The following is a 23768-nucleotide window of genomic DNA, read 5'->3' as shown; positions in this document are numbered from 1 at the left end:
GACCTTGCCCCAGTGTCACCAAGAGGGATTGGGCACAAATTTGGCAGAAATGTATCCCATCGTTAGGCAAACATTAGGGACGCCATAAAATTTGGGATAGTGAAAAGTGAACAGATGAAAAAGTGACTGAATATCTTAGAGCCTTAGAGAAAAAATAAATAAATAAAGGGAGTTCCCATCGTGGCACAGGGGAAACGAATCTGACTGGGAACCATGACGTTGTGGCTTCGATCCCTGGCCTCGTTCAGTGGGTTAAGGATCCGGCGTTGCCATGAGCTGTCGTGTAGGCCAGCAGCTGTAGCTCGGATTGGACCCTTAGCCTGGGAACCTCCATATGCCAAGGGTGAGGCCCTAAAAAGACAAAAAGACACAAAAATAAAAATAAAAAATAAATATCTTAGAGCCTCTTGACACTTCCCAAGTCGAGAACATGGACTTCAAGGCTATGGTGGTAACTTAGGTATAAACTAGGACAAACATAGAAAAGAGGTGAGCAGGTTAGGAAAGAGTTAAAAAAAAAATTCTGAACACCTTCTCCTACCACCTCTGCAAACACAGAGGCCAAGAGAAAATGCGCGCACACACACACACACACACACACACACACACACACACACATTCCATCAAAGAACCTGTTTTGCAAGTTTTGCTGGTAAAAAGCAGGAAGGGGGTTGCTAGAGAGCGGAGTGGAAAAGCCTTAGAAGTATCCATAGAAGGCTTTTCAAAACCTAAGTTTTCAAGGTAACTTTATCCTGCAGAGAGAGGCACATGCACCTCTGTAGGTTTTTCTTCAACCGATTAAGCGCATTGTTAGACAGGGCGGGGCAGATTACCGAATGCCTATAATTTTGATCATTGTTTTTTGCAAAACAGCTCAGGCTTTGAAAACGAAGCCATCCTTCTTGGCGAAGTTTCTGCCAACAGCACAAATTAGACCGTTTGGAGCTCCAAAGCCCCTGAAAAGGGTTCATTAATGAACAATTCGAGACGATTAAGTGTTCGCCCGACAGGTACCGTTGGCATGTAGGCAGGTGGGGTTAGGGTTTCCGTGGAGATTTATGATGTCATGCTTGAAAGAGCATGTCAAGACAGCCAATTTAGCAAGTAGCTCCTCAAAAAGTCCTATAGGCTGGAAGTAGCTTTTATGCAAATGACGAGAGTTTCACTGGGAAAAACTGCAAAAGAAAATAGTAGAGCCATGGGGGGGTTTACCTGACAGCTCAGAAGATGACCCGGGAGTCCATTAGAGACGAAAACTCCAGAAGCTGAATTAGATTTTCTCCTTTAACTGCCACTTCACCTGTGGAGCTCCAGGTACAGGTAAATAGGGGTTTTTTTTTCCTTCCATGTTATTGCCAAAAATTATCTGGAAACGTTGAGGTCTGTTGCTCTGCATTGTTCTCTAGGCAGGAAGCACTAGGCAGTAAGCACAGCTTTCCCACACCGAGTGTTCAAGTGTTCGTGCTTCGGGGCTGTTTTTTCCAGGCTCTCTTATTGAATGAACGGAGATTTTTGAATAGAGCTGAAAAACAAGTGATGCATTATGCATTATGCTGATTCTGTCCTGTGAATAATGCTATAAAAATGCCTAGATAAGCGTTAGAAGGACGATCTGAGAATTGAGATACTATATGTATTTGTGGATTAGTCCCAGATGTTGGTTTCTCTTCTCTTTTCTTTCTTTTAACTCTCAGAACAGACCTGAAATTGGGACTATGTGTGTTTCGGTATTTTCAAGTTGCAAAAATGCCAAAAATACAACCCACAGAGTATAGCAGAAACAGTCAGGTTTATGAACATTGCACCTTTTTTTTTTTTTTTTAAGTGGATCTGAATATTTTTCTCACAGAGGCATTTTACAAGACTAGCAAAATATCCTGTTTGAGATATCAGAGTTTCTGTACTTAAAGCAGGAATTGTAAATTCTAAGAGGATAGATAAAGGCTTCCAGGGTGGGGTGAATGGCTGATAAAGTAGTTTTTAAAGGCTGCTTGGAGAAGGAAACCTCACTTTTCGAGGTACGAGGTTTTCTGTTTGCATCGGTTACTAGCGAGTCTGAGTAAACAGGCCTGCCAGCAATTTGGATGTGATACAATCACTGAAGGTAGCCGGGCATCTGTGGCGTTGACATAAAGGGATTAGTTTGGGGACATCAGGCTGCAATGTGACTAGTCAGGTCCACCAAGCTTCAAAAGCAATGAAAATCGTATTGTATTTCTCTTTTATACACTGCATAAGGCGAAAACACAGAGTTAAGAATACCTTAAAGATGCTCGTGTAATGGGAATTTGGGCTCTTGAAAGCAAAACTATTTAGGAGCAAATGGACAGGATTTAAAGCATTTTAAAAGCTGACTGATACGTGAGAATGAAAGCCTCCTGAAATTTGGCAGTCAGATACCTCGGATTAGCCATGGAATTGATATTCATTATTAAATTGTTGGGGTACCACGGTTATTGCAGAAAAGTTGAAGCGCAGAGAGCCCTGTGCCCCTAACATTAGGGCACCTGGAGGTTCCTTCCTGGCCATACCACCTCCTTACCTGTACAACCTTAAGAAAGTAAATTCATGTCCTTAAGCCTCACCTTTCTCCTCCAGGAGATGGGAGTGATAATAGTGGCATCGTGAGGATGAAGTGACAAAATAGAGCACGGTTCACCGAATGCACGCGCCACGTGTCAGCCGTTGTTCTTACTTACCACTTTGGTGGTATTGGGCTGTTTGTAAACTGTTTTCATCTTTTCCTTCATCTCAGCATTGCAACAGCCCCAGGAAGATGAGCAGACTCTTTTAACTCGTGCTTTACTGATGAAGCAACCGGGGATCAGAGATACTGAAATGTAGAACACGATAAGCTGCCCTCACATTTCCTGCTATTTTTTTCTCCGTTTAGGGGCCTAGAAAAAAGGAAAAAAAAATGTGTTCCAGAAATAATTCCCAGCAGCAACTCCTATTTCTAAAGAGTAATTAAAATACAAAATGTTAAGTGTGTCTAAGAAGCTAGGATATTCATGTTTTTACATTAATTATATTTGTGACACTTTTTCCAGACAGGCTAGAGAAGCGATAGTAATTTGCTTTTTCCTGACACCTGTTGATAGGAACTTCTCACTTCCCAGACTGACGTTAACTCTTACCCACCTGCTATGTGTCTGGGCTCTGCAGGAAGTCAGGTTTTGCTGTTACCTGAGCAGGAAACCAAGTCACCAAGAAGCTGTGGGCATGGCCATGGGGACGGAGGGGTTGGGCAGGCCATCTTTTCTCCTTTGTATTCTAGACGGTTGGCACCTCCCTCCGTCGTCTGCCTCCCAGACCCAACAGCCCATAATTATATTCTACATCCATTGTGTGTCAGAGACAAATATGTTTTTCATTGTGTTATTTTTAACAGCAGGGTTTCCAGCCAGAGAAAAACTCCCTCTTAGTCCCAGGGTTTCCCTAATGACTTCTCCAGTCTTTCCAAGTGGTCCACAGCAGACTCCTCAGAGTTGCTCAGGTTCCCCACTCCTGGAAGAAGGCTCTTAGCAAGAGCATTGGGTAGACTCATCGAATAAGATTCTGAAGGTGTTCTGATCTCTGGGCTACAGAGGGCAAACTCATTCTGTCCCAGATAATTAATGAACACGGTCATTGGAACGGCATCAGGCTGCGAGCCGAGCTCCGGTGCCCAACACAGGTTTGGGACCCTGGGAAAAACTGGTTCTCTCCAGGGCAGACCTCGGAGTCTGAAAGCCAGGGTTGATTTCATTCAAAGTCTCGATACCAGATGTGAACCACCGTGCTGCAAGTTTTAAAGTAGAAATTAGTCATGGAATCAAACAGCCACAGGGTTCTGAAGTTCCACCTAGCTTTTGGAGTCACTAATGAATAGTCTTCGAATTTTTTTTTTTTTTTAACCCACAGACACTGTTTGAGAAGTCCATTAAAGCCTTTTACTATGCTTAATTGTTGTATTCCTCAGAGATTATCTCTTGATTCATAAGTAGTGATTGCATCTAGAAGTGTGTTTTGCACCCAGCAGGGCTTAATAAAGATTTATTGACTCACAGGCTGTGCACACAGGGGCCAGGTTGCCTGGATTCCAACCATGCCTCCATCACATGCTAATAGCAATGTTTCCTGTTGAAGAATTTCAAAGGTCTCTTCATACTCCAAATAAAACATAACATATGATTTTTAAAATCCTCTTAGTAAAGGAATTAGTATTCTTTAAATACAGTTGACCCCTGAGTTATACTGATATAAAACCCATGTATAACTTTTGACTCTCCCAAAATTTAACCGCTAATAGCAGCTTCCTGCTGACCAGAAGTCTTAACTGATAACATAAACAGTCGATTCATGTATCTTGTATGTTATACAAAGTGTTATGTGTGTGATATACTGTATTCTTACGATAAAATAACCTGGAGAAAGAAAATGTTTTTTAAAAAATCATGAGGAGGATAAAATAAATGTACAGTGTGTGTATGAATGAATTGAAACAAATTCTGTGATTAAGTGGACTGACCAAGTTCAAATACCAACTATATTACATTTTCCTCTCTTGAAAACATCTTAGAAGTTGTTTCTTCAGAAAGAAAACCCCTGAAAGCTCCCAGATCAGGAAGCAGAACCAGGGCTTCCTCTGGGCAGGAGGAAACTCTTCTGAGTGGGAGGCAAGCTGTTTTTAGAAGCTGCTGCAGCGTCAGGCCCTTCTTGCTATTCATCAATTTAACTTCATCTTCTGATAAGACCTCTTTTGAAGCTGTTGGAGAGTCACTTCTTCAAATCTATTTATTTATTTTTTAGAAAGTCCTCCTGGAAAATGGCAGCATCCCAGGTGATTTCTCTTCAGCCTCGAGGCCAGGAAGGGACCGGCAGGTGGAATGGGAAGACTTCCCTGCTCCATCCATCCCCCTCCTCTTGGTTTTCTTTCTTCAGCTTGTTCTTGGGCAGGAGAAGCATAATTCAGTGGAAGCTGAAGTTCCTCAGGAACACGTGTTTGGGATTCGTTTGTTGTATGAATTGTGAAGCTTCACAGCCAGACTCTGAGGGTGGATTTTGGCCATTTCCTATTTCAGGGTGAAATTTCCTCAGAAGTCAGTCCAGTATGGATTGCCTTCTTATCAACTTCCCGTCCTATGCATTTAACTTGTAACGTGATGGGAGAAAATATGGGAAAGAAGGATTCTTTTTTTTTCCTGGAAGCATAATATCCAGGTGGGCAGGATTCTGAGGCACCGTATCTACATTCCCCTGCACAACTAAAATGAGGCTTCCTTGGTTTGTGTTGACGGCCGTGTGACCTCTGGGCAGCTGGAGGCCTTGGACCTATGGGCTGTGGTGGAAAGGATGGAATTCTGGACAGCCGTGGGGAACGAGGGACCAGAGAGGGTCAAAGGATGGAGGCTGGGATGAGCTGTACCCCGGCGGCAGGATGCTGCTTCTGCATCCAGACTTATAGGCAGCAGGAAGAATTTGGAAACACTCCTTTGTATGAATGACAAGAGTAAATGTGAAATATTACATGTCTGGGACAATCCTTTAGAGATCTTCCAGAAAGGGGCACACAGCTGATTTTATGGGGTGACATGAGTGCAGTCAGTCCCAGGTAAAGGGAGGCGATATCTTTTGCGACCTTCTACAGCCCTGGGATTCTCAGTTGTGGTTTCTCCTCATGTGCAATACTCCAGCTTCTCCTTCTGCCCACCTGCTCAGCACTGAGCAGCACATGTGATAATGGGTTTGCGTGCCCCCACCCCCCACCCCCACCCCCACCCCCCCCTCAGTGTTTTCACCAGATCCGCCTTGGTCCCCATAAATTTGATGGTAGGGCTGTCCTCCAGGCTGTGGGTCCTCCCTGCCTGCCATCCTGCTCTGGTGCTCTGCTCAGAGGGCACAAGACAGACCAAAGACCCCATCTAGGAGGTATTTTTATTGGTCCATGGTGCACACTGTCTGCTTTTCAGAAGGGACTCTGGTCTTACTGCTTGCCACTTGGAAGGAAAGCAGTCTGCCACCTCATGCACTTTCTGGAATACCTGAAAGAATACATTCTGAGATGGACCTTTGGCCATTGCGAATATGTGTAAACACCCCTCAGAGTGTCATGCAGACATCAGATCACATTGTCACAGTGGTCATTAATCAGGTAAATGTGCCACCATCATGCAGCCTGCTGTTGCAGAGGGGTTATTTTCTTTCTTTCTTTCTTTCTTTCTTCCTTTCTTTCTTTCTTTCTTCCTTCCTTTCCTTCCTTCCTTCCTTCCTTCCTTTCTTTCCTTCTTTCCTTCTTTCTTTCTTTCTTTTTTGGCTGCACCCACAACACACAAAATTCCCAGGCCAGGGATCAAGCCTGAGGCTCAGCAGTGACAATGCCACATCCTTAACCTACTAGGCCACCAGCAAACTCCAGGGGACAATTTTTTAAAAAACATCTGCTTGAATTTTGCACAAGGAAAGGTTGCATGGGCTCCCTTCACCTTTAACTATAACTTTATTTGAATCCTTTGTCAGGGTCCGTTTTAAGACTGGAGAAGATTGCAACTCAGCCAGTTGACTCATAACGGACCATTTTCAGTTTCTTCTTTGGGGCATGTGTATGTGTGTACGTGTGTGTATGTGTTTACAATGGTGAGAAGAGCCCAAACTGATTTATTCTCTCTTCAGAGCAATTGCAGCAGTGGCCTTGTAATCTATTAACTTGACCCCTTTTAATTGCGGTTTCGATGGCTCCTTTTTTCTCCCCCTGTAATGAACAGCACACAGTGACCTTCTGTGGAGCTGCGCACATGTCAGTAAATCTGAAGCACGTGTTCCTAGGTGTCAAATGACTGGTTTTCTCCCTTTCGTTTATAGGGATTACTAATATTGAAAGGTATTGCCCGACTTTTGAAAAAGACAGGCCAGTTTATTCTGTCAAATGGCTCTCTGAGAGCCGGTTATGGTACATGCAGCTAATACGATTCTCTACCATCATGACAGTCAGTGAACTAGGCTGGATTTGCAGGTGTGAACATGTCACCAAATTATATTAAGTAAGCAGTACTATTCACAGAGCCGTGTAGATGGTGTGATCCCATGGATTTTTTTTAAAAGCCTGGAAGGCTGGATCCTCCTTGTATGAACCAGCATATCTATTTTCTGTGTACATATGTTTCCATTCGGCATTTCTAGAATGATGTCTAATAAATCAGAAAGAGGGACAGGTGGGCCAGTGAGGACGGAAGCTTTTATTTCCAACCTCTAGACTTCTCTACTGTTTATATTGTTATCACATGTACACAACTACCTGGGAGTAGGGCCTGTGTTCTTCTAAGAGAGGCGGCCCTTTCCAGGCGGGCCAAGAAAGTGACACTTTCCCATCTCCCACCCCAGTCCGGGAGCAGATTTGTGCTTGGATGTAGTTGTCCCTGGAAAAAGAAAGTGATTTTTTTTTTTTTTTTTCCCTTTGTAGGGACAGTTGCTTCTCATCAACAGTCTCATTCCTAGCAGAAGCTTCCCTAAAGCATCTTCCTGATCACCATCTCATTTTTCTAAATCAGTGCTGTTTGGGGTTCAGAGATTAAGTATGTCTAACCTGAACTTGTCAACCAAAGCACTAAATGCACCTTCCTTGGGTCAAGTCATCCTCAGAACCCATTGTATTAAACATTCGCTTCACGTTCACATGAAAATCCTTTATACCCAAACGTCACCTCTTGCCAGGGACTGGAGATCCGTTTGGGCTAAAGAGTACTTAGGCTTTTATGTTAAGCCTGTAACTAGATAACTATGATTCCGTTTCCTCCATGGGAAAAGGAAAGTTTTAATGTATAGAATGTCTAGATTGTAAAAGACTTTTGCAACAAGACCTTGAGAAGAGAAGGCATCTGGTCAGAGGATGCCTTTTAAAAGAAACAGCATTTTTTTTTTATATTCCCAAATCACTGAAGAGCGCTTTAGACGTTATTTTAATCTCCCAACTCCTTTTTAATTCAGATGCCCAGAATTCATTAAAACCGCAAGTGAATGTATACGTTCCTTTCACACAAATCGGTCCAGAATCGCCCCTGTAATTAGACTTTTCTTCGTCTCTCCTTCTCAAAAGCTGCTTTTGAAACTCCACATTCTTTCCCGGATATATCCCTTTTTTCCTTCATAAAATATCTCAGTTCTGCCGCTAAACGCACATATTTGCAAAAGAGAGCCAATGTAAAATAAATGCCTCTTTGCGTGGTATTTTGTGAATAAGTGTATGCCTGGCATTAGTTGGGTAAGCTAAGAATTAATGAGAAATAACTGTGCTTAGAGGGAAAAAAAAGGTAGGAGAGCGGCTGTGATGCAAAACAAGGGAAGCGATGATTTAAGCAATTCCATTAAAGAGAATGCAATTACTGTAGCCTCAGGGTGGTGGCAGGTCACTTTTAAGCCTAATTGAACTTTTTCGTATCATTAGAAAAACGGACCAGACTTCGGTATTGTAGGGGTAAATGCAATATTTTCTTCCTCTAGATTTTAAAGACCCCCTGGCCTTTTCAAACATATACGTCCAAATCTCAAACACCAAATCTGAAATCACGCCTGAAGATGATGCGTGCCAACATAATACAATAAACCATCGTCCCTGTATGCATCCGCACCATTGCAAATAAGTACATTCTAATGCCTACAATGATTGCTTATTATATGCTGGGAACTTTCACATAGATTCTCTCAGAATCCTCTCAAAAACCCTGAGAGCATATATATAAGCATATACGGAAGTAAGGAAGCCAAGGCTAGGAAGGATCTAGAAAGCTGATTCTTCAGGCAACAGAGCTGGGATTTGAACTCGGTCCTTCTGGCGTAAACCTACGGCATTTTCCTGGGATTGCAGAGATGTGCTCTATGAAGAGTGTCATCCCTTTCACAAGGATGGATTTCCAAATAGTAGGATCACGTAGGGCCTCTGTAGCCTCACATTCTCTTTTATACCTCCTCCTTTTTTTTCTTTTTTTTTTGCCCTTTCAACCTTACTCCAGAGGGTGGACTTAAAGAACCCGAGGACTTGGAACAGAAGGCCCTTTTGCTACTTAGCAGTTTTTTTGAAACGGCGCCTACAGCTGGCTTGTCAGGAATGCACGTAGGGAGCAGCCTTCCTCTGCCTCATGTGTCCATCAGATCCCTTGCTTCAGAAAACCTGCACCCTATTTAGACCTTAAGATTCACCCCAAGGAAAGAACAGTGCCTGGTGGTTCACAGAAATGAAAATTTCCAAAATGGTGTAGCTCATCCTTTCTGTATCGTCATCCCCAAGCATGCACTCTCCCCCTGACAATTTATTTACTTATTTTTTTTGTAATATGTGGTTGCAAAAGTTCTCGCTGGAACTGAGGGGACACATTGGGCAACTTTCATAGGTAAATTCCTGGTACTGGCCAGAATAGGTATGGGTCGAAGGCACCAGGCCTGGGGCCAAGTTCTCCAGACAGGCCTGTACAGTGGCTTCTGCAAATTTTGATAAGAATCAGGAGCTTTTACATTGCAAATCAAATTTCTTAATTAAGAAGAAGAAAAAAATCAGATGATCCATAATCTCTGGTCTCAAATCCCTTTGTCATAATTTCTGCTAGAATACATTGCAGCTGCCCCATTAAGATGGGGGTACAGATTCTTGAGGTCATCAGAGCCCCCCTACTTTCTGTCCCACACCTGTCTCCCTTACCTGTCTGGCTGCCATGGTGGGTAGCCCTACCATTCTTGGTTTTTGTAGGCTTCCTTTGTGGGCCACTGTTGGGAGGTGGGAGGAATCTGGCCTTTGCTATTGGACAGACTTTGGTTAGGGAACTGGTTCTTTTTGGGTGTTTTTTTTTTTTTTTCCTTTTGAGGGCGGCACATGCAGCATGTGGAAGTTCCCAGGCTAGGGGCTGAATCAGAGCTGCAGCTGCGGCCCATGCCATAGCCACAGCAACACAGGATCCAAGCAGCATCCGTTGCTATGCTGCAGCTTGTGGCAACACCAGATCCTTAACCCACTGAGTGAGGCCAGGATTGAACTCCTATCCTCACAATGTCGGGTTCTTAACCTACTGAGCCACAGTGGGAACTCCAGGGAACTGGTTCTTGGTTCTCCCTGTTACTATTTGTGTGGTCTTGGCCCTCGATCTAAAGAAGCTTCCATTTCTGCATCTGTAAAAAAGGCCCAAGACTTCCTACCTCGCCAGTTGGTGTGCAGATCAGAGACAAAGACTAGGAGGTACTTACCCCAGTGCTGGCATACAGTAAGTGCTCTATTCATAGAAGCAACAGGATGGGAACAGCTCCCAAAACATTTTGTCTCTGAGAAAGGATCAGTATCTACCCATCAAAGTCTTAAATACTCTTAGGTTATTCGAGATGGGAGAGAGGTTAGAGCTGCATCAGAAAGCATCCTGGCTTGATGGAGAAGGACTCAAAAGCTGGGAATTGACTGTGCCAAGATTACCCTGTTACTTTGAGGCAAACAGGTTCAGAGCCAGTGATTTTCCGGGGACCCACACAGAGAGGCCTTGGAGTGTGCTTTTGAGGATTAAGTATGTGACTGTGCTTCTTGAATTATCAAGTGTGAGAATAACAAGGTAGTTTTGATTAGCACGAAGGTGGTGTAGCAACTTGGGATCATTATGTTTAGGAAGAATGAACTGTTGTTCTTTCATTCATTCATTCATTCAGCACGAATTGAGTCTCTAGGTTGGTCTGGTCCTGGGGTTACCGCAAGTCTAACAAGGCCAGTGCCTTCGGAGAGCTGAGAACCTGAGGAGGGTGGAGGAGGCAGAAGAGAAAGCAGATACAGGGATGACTTTGGAGTGAGAAAGAAAGAAGAAGGGAATAAAGAGGATTGTGGGAGGAGGAGCCCGTAGCGCCAACAGGAGAGCGAGGCTCGGCAGAGGAGCAGTAAGCAGAGAGAACCCAAGGAAGGGACCGTCTGTTTGAAGAACCAGGTGACTTGGGAGAGGTGGCCAGAGGCTTTGGACTTTATTCTTAATATAGTGCAGAGGGTTTTAATCAGAAGAGTATAGAGTATTTTCTGATTTTGTTCGAATGCACTTTTTTTTGGCCGAAGTCTCTCTGGAAGGAAGAGACTTTTAACTAAGCCTGCCCCCCCTTCCCTTCCCCTTGGGGACCGTCTCCAGAAGGGCTCTTAGGCCCTTCAGAATGCACAATGGAGACCTGATTTGCAGGTAGGTTCCAGAAACCTGAGCATCTGTGACTTGCCTGCCCAGGGTCTCTTGCCTGGTGTCCAGAAACAGGACCCAGGGTTCTTGTCATTAACCGAAAGGGCAAAGGGTGAGCCTTCTGTTCTTTTTCTGCCTGTGGTTTTCCTAATTCTCAACACTTCTGTCAGCTGTTACATAGTGTGTCTACTCCCTAGGTCACTAAAATGTTTCCCCATGACCACAGAAAAAGGTGTTAAGTCAATGCAGTTCTGTCTGAAATAGGATCCGTGTGTCATGCATCCCCGAGTTTGGGTTTTTCCAACGACATCGTGACACCTCAGACCTTTGCCTTTTCATCTGCTCTGAACTAAAAAAGAAATCATTCGTTTCTATTTCAGTCCAACTCAGCTTTTTGGCTTTGCTGTAGTTGCTTTGAGGTAAGATATGATCAACAGTAGAAACCACCAGCTCCCACGTGGAGCTCATTAGATGGCTGAACAGTGCAGTGTAGACGATGGAGTCCCACTAGCACACTTCTGATACTGGGCATTGTTCACTTTGGGTTTGTTGTTACAAATTATGGAGGCGGTCCTGGGGTGGCTCAGCAGGTTAGGAACTCAACTCGTATCCATGAGATGCAGGTTCAATCCCTGGCCTCACTCAGTGAGTTAAGGATCCGGCGTTGCTGCAGGCTCTGGCAAAGGTGGCAGACACAGCTTGGATCCGTCATTACTGTGGCTGTGGCGTAGGCTGGCAGCTGCAGCTCCAATTCACTCCCTCGCCCAGGAACTTCCACATGCCGTGGGCACAGCCATAAAAAAGAAAAAAGGAAAGAAAAACTTACAGAAATGCTGAAAACTTGAGTAGATAGCATCCGGCACCTTCATTTTACAGGTAAGGAAACAGCCTCAGAGGAGTTCCCTGGTAACTCAGTGGTTAAAGATCTGGCATTGTCCTTGCAGCGGCTTGGGTCACTACTGTGGCACAGGTTCAATCCCCAGAACTTCCACATGCCTCGAGCGAGTGCATCCAGAAAGAAAAAGAAACAGCCGCAGAGAAGTGATGTGCTTTGGGTCAGCCTCACACCCTGACAGGTCCAGGTTTGTGACTCTGAGTAACCCTTGCACAACAGCTTTGGGGACCACGTTCTGAGGACGGGCAGGTCCTGCTGTTCCGAAATCCAGGGCTTGTCCTTTGGGTGGTTCTCAGCCTCCCCACCTCTTGATTCTTTTATGAAGTTCTGCCTGGCAGGTTTCCAGGCACATGTGGCCACAGATGAAGCACGTCCACTGTGACCTCACTGACTATGAGGATGAAGCAAGGAGACCAAACGCTGATGCAGACACTGGTGCCTCCTCCACTTGCAGTTTGGCTCCAGGGGTGGAGACGGGGATAAATATGTATCAGCATGAATGGAGTAGAGGTCTGTCTCTAACCTGAAACTGCATCTGAACGTGAACTGCCGGGTCGTCCTAATGAACTTCAGAGGCCCCCTCCCCATTCTGTTCCACCCGAATTTTTTCTAAGGCGGGGTGGGCAGGCCGAGCCCGTTTGGCCAAGTGAAATGCATGGAAAAGAGGCACGGTCCTGCATGCCTTTTCGGTGTCCACATCCGGATTTACCTAAACCCCACCCAGGTGGCATTTGCGTAGCTCTGAAAAACCGGTATTTTCTATCCGTGAATCACACCCCCAATCCTGGGCTTCCGTCCGTCAGGGGTGCGGCTGGCCAGCTTCCGGGAAGGATGGGCATCATCGGAGGCCCGGGGAGCGTGGCTGGGGAAGGTCCCGGTGCCCGGGGGTCCGGCGGTGACTGCTGACGTCCGCTTTCGGGTCTGGACATGGAGCCCTCTGTGCGCCCTCCTGTCAAAAGGCCAGACAAGGAAAGCGGCTTCCTGAGTTTCTGCTGCCCGGGGCCCTGCTGTGCGGGAGACAAGAGCAAGGTACCAAAGCGGCCTGATGCTGGGGGTCGTCGCCCTTCGCCGGGTCTCTCCTCTGCTGTGCGGTGACTCCTGGGGCAGCTCGCCTGGGGCTGAGCTCTTCCCGCCACTCACTGCTGGGGGAGCACCGAGAGGCCCCAGGGGTCCCTGTGGTTTCTTTTAAGTTAAATTATGCTTTGCTGCCAAGGATCATTGCTCACAGCAATTAAACCTGGTTTCATGATGATTAAATTACTTTTCTTTACTCTGAAAAAGTAAAGAAAAGAATTTCGTTTTCTGTACAAAGGCAGGAAGCATTTTTCTTTGATGATACAGAGCGTCCCCAGGTAAGGTGTAAGCCACGCTCCTGTGCTGGGCTCTGAAATCATGAGTCCGTGGCCTCCTGCTTTGGAAATGCCACAGCGATTGGAAAACCGAGTGCTTCTGGTTAAGAATTTTCTCAGAAACCAAAAAAAAAAAAAAAAAAAAAAATCTGCTTTTTCCTCCTCCCTCCCTCCCCCTCCGGTTCAGAGTTGTTAACTTTGGTTAGAGTCTCTTTCAACACGCACGGCTGCTTCTGAACCGGTCTGGATCCCCTTTCCAAAGCACAGAGGCGGTTTGGCATGTACCATCTTGTTCTTTCCTGACTTAATCCCTGCTCAGAGACAAGCCACCGCGGGAGCCCGCCAAGCTTAGACGGAAGACACCAGCACTCTTCCTTCAGCTTGAGGAGCTGACCACCTCTCTTCCCGTGAGGAAAATGCTTTCAGGCCGTGGAGGCTGCAAAGAGACTTTGGCTAATGCCCACATTAGAAAAAAAAAAAAAAAGGAAAAGGAAAAAAGAAAACCTTCAAGAATGAAAAGCCCTAAAACAAGAACTCACTTGAGGAATCTATCATTTCATGTGCCTGACTTCCCACTGCCAGAATTAAGGTGTTCTGAAAAGAAACTTTAGGAAATGTGTCACCGTTATCAAGTTTGATGTAGGGATAGGATGGAGGAGGAAAATGAATCTTCGTACAGGAACTGAGCTGCCTGTGGTCTTTTAAACCTGAGTTTTAGGAGTTCCCGTCATGGCTCTCAAAACTAGTGGTGGTTGTGTTGGATGGCAGCTGTAATTCTGATCAGTGGTTAACAAATCTGACTAGGAACCATGAGGTCTTGGGTTCAATCCCTGGCCTTGCTCAGTGGGTTAAGGATTCAGCATTGCTGTGAGCTGTGTATCGTTTGCAGATGTGGCTCGGATCCCGCGTTGCTATGGTCTGGCGTAGGCCGGCAGCTGCAGCTCTGATTCGACCCCTAGCCTGGGAACCTCCATATGCTGTGGGAGCAGCCCTAGAAAAAGACAAAAAGAAAAAAAAAAAACAAAAAAAAACCCCTGAGTTTTAAAGTTTAATAGAAATGGTTGTCAGTATAAGGATTTGGGGTGTGTGTGTGTGTTTCACTTTGTGTTTGAGTATTGGAACATTTCGGTTCAGACTTCTGTCACCCTCTGGGTCTAAGAGATGGGTTCCCTGGCCCGGTGTGCCTTGTTCAGGCATCTTTGGGCTGCGCTGATAACAAGCTGGCAGCAGAAGGGCTGGGGGTCGAGCTGCAGGGTGTTGGGTCCCTGGAGAATGATTGCAGAATAAGACAAGGTCATGTGCAGGAGAAGATGCTTGTCACTGTCACGGAGAAGAGAGAAAGGCCCAGGGACCAAGGATTGTAAAGTTTGGACAGGGCAGAGTGAAGGAGGTGGAGTACCTATAACTGTATTTAACCAGGAGAGCAGGGAGAGCTTTCTTCAAAGAGGGTGCGGGTGGTGCGAGGTCAGGAAATTCACAGTCACGCATTGGTGGCTTGATAAGGAAGGGGGATGCCTGGAGTTCCCGTTGTGGTGCAGTGGTTAACGAATTCGACTAGGAACCATGAGGTTGCAGGTTCGATCCCTAGCCTTGCTCAGTGGGTTAAGGATCCGGTGTTGCTGTGAGCTGTGGTGTAGGTCGCAGACGCAGCTCGGATCCCACGTTGCTGTGGCTCTGGCGTAGGCCGCGGCTACAGCTCTGATTCGACCCCTAGCCTGGGAACTTCCATATGCTGCAGGAAGCGGCCCTAGAAAAGGCAAAAAGACAAAAAAAAAAAAAAAAAAAAGGGAAGGGGGATGCCTTGGGTTCTGCCCCTTCCAGAATAGAGGGTTTAAGAACGTTGTGTTTTCTACCTGGTTTTCTAATGGCTTTTAAAACTTAGCCCTTGGAGTTCCCGTTGTGGCTTGGCAGGTTAAGAACCCAACAAAGTGTCCATGAGGAGGTGGGTTTGATCCCTGGCCTCACTCAGTGGGTTAAGGATCCTGCGTTGCTGTGAGCTGTGGTGTGGATCACAGATGCAGCTCAGATCCTGAGTGGCTGTGGCTGTGGTGTAGGATGGCAGCTGTAATTCTGATTCGACCCCTAGCCTGGGCACTCCTACATGCTGTGGGCAGGGCCGTAAAGAGCCAAAAAACAAACTCGGGCCTATGAGGAAATGCAGAGGAGGCTCTCGTGAGAACTGGCTGGCCAGAAGTGCCCAGCGTATTCTTGAGGGAGGATGGGGTGGCCTGGGTGGGGAGGGGGCCTTGGAACGCGCTCCAGATTCCCCGAGGCTGATCAGCACCTGCACCAGCGGGGTCCTTGATTCCCTCAAAGCAGCTCCAAGCCCCTTTTCCCGTCGAGTTACCACTACCTAGTTAAGTCTTCTTCGTCCTGATCTGAGAGTCAAAACTAACTCAGAGCAGACCCTGACTCAGAGCCTGACTGAGAACACGGGAACTGAAAGATCCAAGCCACCTCCACGTGACCGATGAGGTCCCTGAGGCCTGACAGCATAGGGGCCTTATTCAGGCTTAGAGCTCAGCCTTTCTGAGAGCTTTGTGAGAATTTTACCCAGCTTATGAGCCTTCTTGAGGAAGGGCGGAAGGATATGGATCAGGCAGGGTGGCTCCAGAGTCCCAGGGGGCTTGGGCACAAACCCCAGTGGCCCCCCTGGGCCCAGCGTCGGGCTTTGTGCTGTGCCCTGGCCTGCCTCAGTCTCTGCCTCCTGACTCCTCCTCTTGCTCTTCCTTCAGTGGATCACGCAGGGTACCACTGGGAGCTGCATGGCAGTCCTGCCCAGGCAGCGCCTCTCCTCCAGCTCATGCATCTCTCTGTTGACAACTCCGGCGACAAATATTCTCTTTGCCACACGGTTTCTATGCCACACAGATCCTGCATGGGGAAGGAAAGTGATCATAGGTAAAAAAGGAGATTATCACATAGCTGATGTTTATTGTGTTATCCAAACCCCAAATGCATGTGCACACACAGAGACACGATGGGACAGGTTATTTGAAATCCGGACTGGCTTTGAAAATCTGAGGCTAAGGATTATACTAAGTGGAAGGCGAATATAAAACGGCAGACGTGCAAGGACCTCTCAGTTCAGTCCTAAACAAGTTTTTCCTCCACTTGTCCCTAAATCTGTGCTCCTACGTGTAGAAAGGTACAGAGTTTTACCACCGCCTAGACTTCCTCTCATTGTTTAATCTGCTGTGCGGGGTTTGTTATATTACACCCTTCCAGCTGCCCGTTTACCTTTAGTTCATTTCTCCTGTCTCTCCATTTATCTTTAGTCCACACATAGGCCAGCCTATACCTATGTGGAGGGCTTCACGGTGAAATTTAGATCTAAGTAAAATAAAAGTAGTTGACCCGTGGAAGGGGAGCGAGAAGGCACATGTGTGAAAGATCCAGGCTGAGAATGGGGACCTGTGACTTGACTGCCGTCTGGTACGGAAGAAGGGCATTGTAGTGACTAAAACTTGCCCCAGGCCAGGTGCAAACAGCGCTCGGAAAAGTCCTGTCATCTGCGGGCTTGTGTTTTAATGAGCCCGTGGATGTCTTATCAGCGTTGTGTCATCACAAAGGTGATAGCTTTTTCCAGCAAGTGACTTTCCTCCCCAAGCCCAGGGCTCAGGGGCAGCTCTTCCAAGCCTCGTTCTAGCAGATGCTTGGGGCCCCGGGGCAGGGGTGGGGGTGGGGTGGGGGGCAGTGGGAGGGCAGTTAAGCTACTTCTGTGATGAGATTCCAGCTAGAGCCAGTCATCAGGGGATGGTGTTTGCAGGGGACTCTTTTTTTTTTAAGTAGCGTCATCTGTCTCTGTGTCTGTGAGCATTTCTTTCAGTAGGAAAATGAGAGCACAGATTTTTCACAAATTAAACTTGGACCATCTCTCATGGTCTTTCCTCACTGAAAGCATGCTTGCCAAATTGCTTGGAATTACCCTAATAGGAACTTTGTCAAAATTCTTGGTGCTAAAAATGGGTCCTCCTTGGGGCTCCCTTCTGGAAAGTCCTGGAATCTGGAACCTCACTCTGTGTTTCCCCCGCCCCCTCCATTCTCACTCCCTCCAGGAGGCTGAGCTCCCCTGAAGGTGCCAGACTCACAGGGTAGCCTGGGGGGACCCTTACCAGGGTCCCACCTCCAGCTGCCCTACAGAGGGGTCACCCCCAGGCACGATGGAGAATATGCCCTCAGTGCCCCCCACTTCCCTCACCCCTTCTCCCCCAGGTGGAGAAAGGGGGGTATGAGAGAAGCATTCAGCCTTCTACTTTCTTCCCTGCCCCCAGGCCCATCCCGCAACACACACACACACACACACACACCACACACACACACACACACACACACACACACTCCAGGGTTAGGACTCTCTCTCCTGTGAAACTGGATTCTGAAGGGCCACACCTTTCCATCTGTGTTTTGGCTCAGTTGCTCAAACTCAGCTCAGGTGTCTGAATGCAGAATTTTCCCATGGCTTTCAAATTCCGTCCTGCAGCCGGGTCCCCTGCAGGAAACCGAGGGGCCTTCCTTGGGTTTGTTTTTCTCACCCTGTAAAGAAAACAGAAAGGGTCAGGCCTCGTCGGGAGGGCCTAAGTCGGAAGGAGAGATCCTTTGAATCAAAGCACCCTCACTGTAGAGCCATAACCCTGGACTTGGCATGCAAGCCGTGCCAGCTGGAGAAACGAAGACAGGCATCGGTCCCCTAGGAAGGAGATGCAGAAACTCAGCAGCTATGCTTCGGGCGACGTGGTTTCCTAGGTGTTCCTTAGAAGGGCTCTCTGCAAGTGGGTAGGAGCCTCTGACAAGGTGGGGGGGCATGAAGAAAAACAAAGTATTCATCATATTCCTTCCTGCCACAGTCAACATTACACCACGGAAAGGCAGAAGCATATTTTTAAAAGCTAATGTTGAGATGGAACACAGTCCCCTGACAGCTTTACCTAGACTATAGCCTCTTCTCTAGACTTGGTAGAAATTGTCACCTACTGGACTGGTGTCCCTTTTAGCTCACCTCCCCTGTTCTGTCTGTGACCAGAGGTGTCCAGTCTTCTACCTAAGCCTGCGGGGCAGTTGTGAGGAGAAGTGAAGTTACAATAGATTCACGGCATTGGAGGTAGAGGCTCAAGATCCCTCTTCCTGAAAGAGACCTCGTTACCCAGCTGTATGACGAGGTCACGGGTCAGTCTGTCTGTTCTTGGTGGTGGTTCTCGATGCCCCAGAGACCGACATCAAGACCTCTCTGCCCCTGTACGTGTGTCACCCCCTACGTGACTGTGTATGGCTATAAAAGTTTATCTCCTAAGCTGGTCGTATGACACCTGCCTTCCAACTAGTCCTCTGGATGTGCATTTAGTCTGCAAATAGCAGATCTCCCGCGCTCCGGAGGTGTTTCTGTTGTGTCTCTGGGAAATGGGCCCTGAGTTCCAGTTCTGTACCAGGATTCGTGAGCACTTCTTTCCCTGGCTGCGACGTGGCAGGCGGGTGATGGGGGTGGGGGTGCATGAGAGGGGAGCCCTTTTCCTGCGCTGTCGGTGGAGAGGCTGTGTTGTTGGTGATGGGCTTCCTGAGCTGTGTGCTGGAGTGAGAAGCAGCAGCTCCTGGGGGGGGGGGGCTGTCTCAGGAGGGGGTGTGGGGAGGGGAGCGGACTCTACCTGTGAAGAGGGATGGGATGGGGCTGTGGTGCAGGTTGGGAGTGCAGTATAGGCTTGGATATCTGTATCCCTGAGGACAGATTGGAAGCAGTGGACAGTTGGGGAGAGTTGCAGGGCCTGCTGCCATGCACGTTGCTTGGAAAGGACATTTATCTGAGCTAAGCCATGGGAAACATCTAAATTTAGAGACTGTAGTTCTTTCCAGCCCCTGAGCCAAGACACAGTAGACCAAATGGGTTTGGACGTTGAAAATCTAGTTTTTGACCTACAAGGATTCAGGTTCACAGGAGAACGGAGCTCCTCGAGGCTTGTGTGCCCATGTGAAAAAAAATGGACGTGCGAGGATCATTGCACTGTATGGGATCCATATGGCAGCGCTCAGGTGTAGTTATCGCCGAGGATTCAGGGAGGAAGAGGCGACCCATGACGAGGAAGCAGGGTTGTTCCTGACAAGAAGGCTGCCGGTGATGTGTTTGTCGTCTCCCAAGTGTAAGAAGGATGCTCTGAGGAGGATGCAGACATCATTTCAAGTGTTCAGAGAGCCACACAAGGGAAAAAAGACTTTAAGTCAAAATATTGAGGGACCCGTTGGATGAGTCGTCGTGACAAAAGATCGGCCTCTGTTATCAGTTAGGACTCCTTCTGTTTTAGAGGCTGGATGATTATCTGTCTCAAAGAATAAACATTCGTGGGGGTCTCACTGTAAGGGGCTCAGGAAAGTGGGAATTCTCCCTGTGGGGTCCTTAAAGATGAAATACCTTATCGGAGCACTCGTGGGTAACTTTATGGTGGACGAGGACCAAGGTCCACTCTCCCGTGAAGTGCTCTCCAGAGGCAGGCCCTTCTGTCTGTCTCAGCACCTCCTTGAGCCAAAGTCACCCATTCAGCCTTCCTGCTTCTCCACCCCAGGCATTTGTGCTGCGTGAGTGTGTCACCCAGAGCCTGGCACACTCACACTCAGGCAGCCTCCCTCTCTCCCTCCTCCCCCCTCCCTGCCCTTCCTTCTCTTCCTTCTCTCTTTCTCCCCTTCACTATGTGTGTGTGTGCATGTCCACGGACTATTTGCATCTCTTTATGCATTTTCCAGTGGTGCTTCCTTAATAATGATTCCCTGCTACTCCCGTTAGTTGGTGGCTAAGGCAAGTGTCTGCCTGAAAGTGGCTTAGAACTGAAAAGATGCAAAATGCTAGGCCACTTGGAGGGAAGAAAAAAGGCTTGCAAAGAAAGGTGTGAAGTCCTCCCACTGTGCTTAACTCTTGTGGGAAATGCTTCCACACCACGTGGCCGCATCGTCGCCCGCCTGGTTCTCAGTCCACTGCAGGAGAGTGGGAACGGTGTCTTTAATGTCTTACGGAAGGGGTCCTGGGCTCTCCAAGGCCACAACTCGCTTCTCCTTCCATCGCTTCTGCCAACACTGACTCATCTTGACTCTCAAAAAAGCATTGAAATCTCTCAAAACCTTGTTTTCCAGCCAAAAATGAATTAGCTGTTTGTGTTCCATGTGTACCTGGATGACTGACCCCTAAGCATTTAGTTTTGAGGGTTGAGAAGCTGTTTTGTTCTGAGATGTATTCTTTCTGTCTGGCCTGACCCGATTGAGTGGAGTTACGTTTGCAATTCTCTGGAGAGCCTCTAACATTGTTTGTGGTGAAAGTCATTTTTTTAAATCTATTGAAGAATAGGTTTGGAGGGAGCATTTAAAGTTGTGTAGGGTAATCATAGACTCAGTGGTAGATACACTCTGCCAGTCGTGCCCCTCAAACCCATACAAAGTACCAAGTGATTTTCCTTTCTCTGCTCCAAGGCAAGCAGGCTCAGTAAAACGCATATAATAAAAGTCAGAATTGAGTCAGGCAGCTTGGAAATCAGTCTTTCTCTATTTCTGTTATATTTTCGAGATATAGAGAGGGAGTGGGGAAAGATGCCTTTTGAAAGGATCAGCTACCAGAGTTCCCTTGTGGCACAGGATGTTAAGGATCCAGCATTGTCACTGCTGTGGCTCAGGTTTGATCCCTGGCCCTGGGACCGTCCACATGCCATGATCCTGGCAAATCAATCAATCAATCAGTCAATCAATCTTCTAGTGAGCATATTCCCAAGTGGTAGTTTGGGAAAGGGTGGGCAAGATGGAACAAAAGCAGACAGGTTCTGATTTTATCCGGGTGACACAGTTGTGTAAGGAGACAGAAGGTAAAGTTTGTGGTAATGTATTGGACACGTATTACCAGCTCTAGCATTTTTTTTTTTTTAAGGAGAAAAAGACAGGCCTATAAGGAACATGCCAGGAAATCACTGAACTGTAGGTGATAACACGCTTCCTTACTTTCCTTCCAAGATTTGTTTCAGAGGCTAGCTAGGAGAAGGACCAGTCCTGCAAAAACAACACAGGGGATTTATAAAGAACAGGGGAAGGAACTCTCTGGCACAACATTGATTATCAGCAAAGTTTGTCTTCATTTAATCTGAACTTACTATGGTGTTGGGCTTGATATTTCAAAGACAATGGCCATGGCCGCCATCATTTATCTGGACTTGAAGACTGCCTATCTTTGGCAGGAAGTCATGCTTCAGTTGGTCTCACCCCTGGTTTCAGATCCACCCCCATTCGCTCAGGTCAAATAACCATCATCTTGAGGATGCCAGTGTGTGCGAGCGTGGTCCTTTAGAAGATGGTACAACATCTTTTGCAACTGACGACACTGTGACTTTCGCCCTCATGTTCATTCCCACTCCTTAATCCCTCAACGGCATGCGCTCTCCCATGTCCAGCCTTCCTCTTCACTTTCCTTCCTAAGCGCTTGTCTTCATCCCAACTCAGTGCCTGAACAAAGACTCTTCTTTCCTGAAGCAGCTCAATGGGAAGAGTAGAGGGTGAAGAGACACTGGCCACCCTCCCGTCGCTGTCTCCCATCCTGACGTCTTCGTCTTACTTGTCTTCATGTGAAGATTCTTCCCTTTTGTACTCCATTCATTGACTAAAACGATTGAGTATCTGTTTTGTACTGGGCACTGTGTTTGGCAATGGTCAGACCTCAGTGAGCAAGATGGACAAAACTTCCCTCTTCTTAGTGGGGAACAAAACATTAAATAATTATAAAGATAGGGAGTATTTTTAAAAAGATAAAAAATGTCAAATGAGCAACTAACAAAGTCCATGGGTGGGATTGAACAGTCAAGGAACTCTGAATAAGCAGAGCTGAAAAAGAAATCAAAGACCTCCAAAGCTTCTTTAAAAGAGAGGAAGAAAAAAAACAAGAACAAAAGAACAAAAGATGTGCTTTTTTTTTTTTTCTTTTTGTCTTTTTGTCTCTTTAGGGCCACACCCATGGCACATGGAGGTTCCCAAGCTAAGCGTTGAATTGGAGCTGTAGCTCCTGGCCTACATCACAGCCACAGCAACGTGGGATCCGAGTCTGCAACCTACACCACAACTCACGGCAACACCGGATCCTTAACTCACTGATCGAGGCCAAGGATCGAACCCACGTCATCATGAATGCTAGTTGGGTTTGCATTGAGCCACAACAGGAACTCCAAGATGTGTTTTTTTTTTGCACGGAACACTGGAGGCTATGTTATATTCAGTTCCGGATATGTGCATCTGTGAAGACTGATTATTTTTTATTGGTTTTCCAGATACTTCGTCTGTTCTCATTCTCAGATAACACTACTTTTGACCATTGTGCTGCTCAACAACAGTGCCCCTGGAACTAGATGATAGGAATCTTTACCCCCCCAAAAATAAAAATTGGCAGTGTGCCCTTGTGATCATGTGAGTATTTGCAATTGGAAGTGAAAAGTTTGGGGTAGAAATTGTCAGCTTTGATTGCCATGAGATTTAGTTATTTATAACTTGTTTTCCCTCTTCTTCAGAAATAGATGAAATAAGTTTTCATCAAGTATCCAGTAAGAGCCAGGAATTCATGTAGCTGAGGGAAACGTAAAGATTAATAAAGATGATTTGTGTGCTCAAGGAAGGTCAGGCTGGTGACAGACTCTCATATCTTTAGAACCGGTAGAATAAATCTTCTGTTAGGAGTCTGAGTCAGGCATTATCAGAACCCAGAGGAGGACAGAGTTCTCCCCAGGTGAGGGAACTGGAAGGACTTCAGAGAGAAGGATGTATTTGAATTGATCTTAAAAGAATGATAGACTGCTAATGCAGCTAACCAGGCTTTTCTAAAGAGTCAAATTATTTTTGTAGTTAGGGCTTAATAGGAGTAATAATGCTATAAAGGGAGAAAAAGCACCCACTGAAGCAAACCTGTTCTCTTTTCACGTAGGTGTCATACTTGGCATATGTTGGTCTAGAAACAACTTGATGATTTGCTCACTGCTGCAGACTCTGCCCAACATCACACAGCAAACGGAGTCTTGAAATTTGAGTGTGGGTTGAATGTTCATAAATAAATTGCGTTTCCCTTTATCTTACATTTAATTAAAGAGGTGATGTGCTTTCTGATTACCCTGTATTTGGCAGGGGTAGCTATTCCTTTAACTCTGTTTTCCTGCCCTATAGCTTCCTTCTCCAGTAGTTAATCACCAGCATCCTTAGACTAAGTTACTAGAGGGTGATGCGGTTTAAAAAAAAAAAAAAAAAGTCAGTGAGCAGGAAAGGATTATGGCGCAAATCATTTGCTCCCTAGTTCCTTTGGATAGAAAGGTCAGTTTTCTCATTTTGAATTTTCATAAAACTGGGCAAATTAACAGTTCCCCCTGTCCAATATGT

The 23768-nt window shown here is 46.5% G+C and overlaps 1 protein-coding gene and 1 long non-coding RNA gene across 2 annotated transcripts in view; both read left to right on the top strand.

Annotated features, from left to right (window-relative positions):
- KIAA1217 (KIAA1217 ortholog) overlaps nt 1-23768 on the top strand; it is a 325298-nt gene that overhangs the window by 32549 nt on the left and 268981 nt on the right.
- LOC110255586 lies at nt 278-23693 on the top strand. The gene is made up of 2 exons (XR_002336137.1): nt 278-1320; nt 22676-23693. It is a non-coding gene; the product is annotated as an uncharacterized LOC110255586 (long non-coding RNA).

The sequence above is a fragment of the Sus scrofa genome, chromosome 10 (genome assembly GCF_000003025.6).
Source record: "Sus scrofa isolate TJ Tabasco breed Duroc chromosome 10, Sscrofa11.1, whole genome shotgun sequence".
Lineage (NCBI taxonomy): Eukaryota > Metazoa > Chordata > Mammalia > Artiodactyla > Suidae > Sus > Sus scrofa.
Note: the sequence above shows the minus strand (reverse complement) of the source record. Positions and strands in the feature narration are given on the sequence as shown.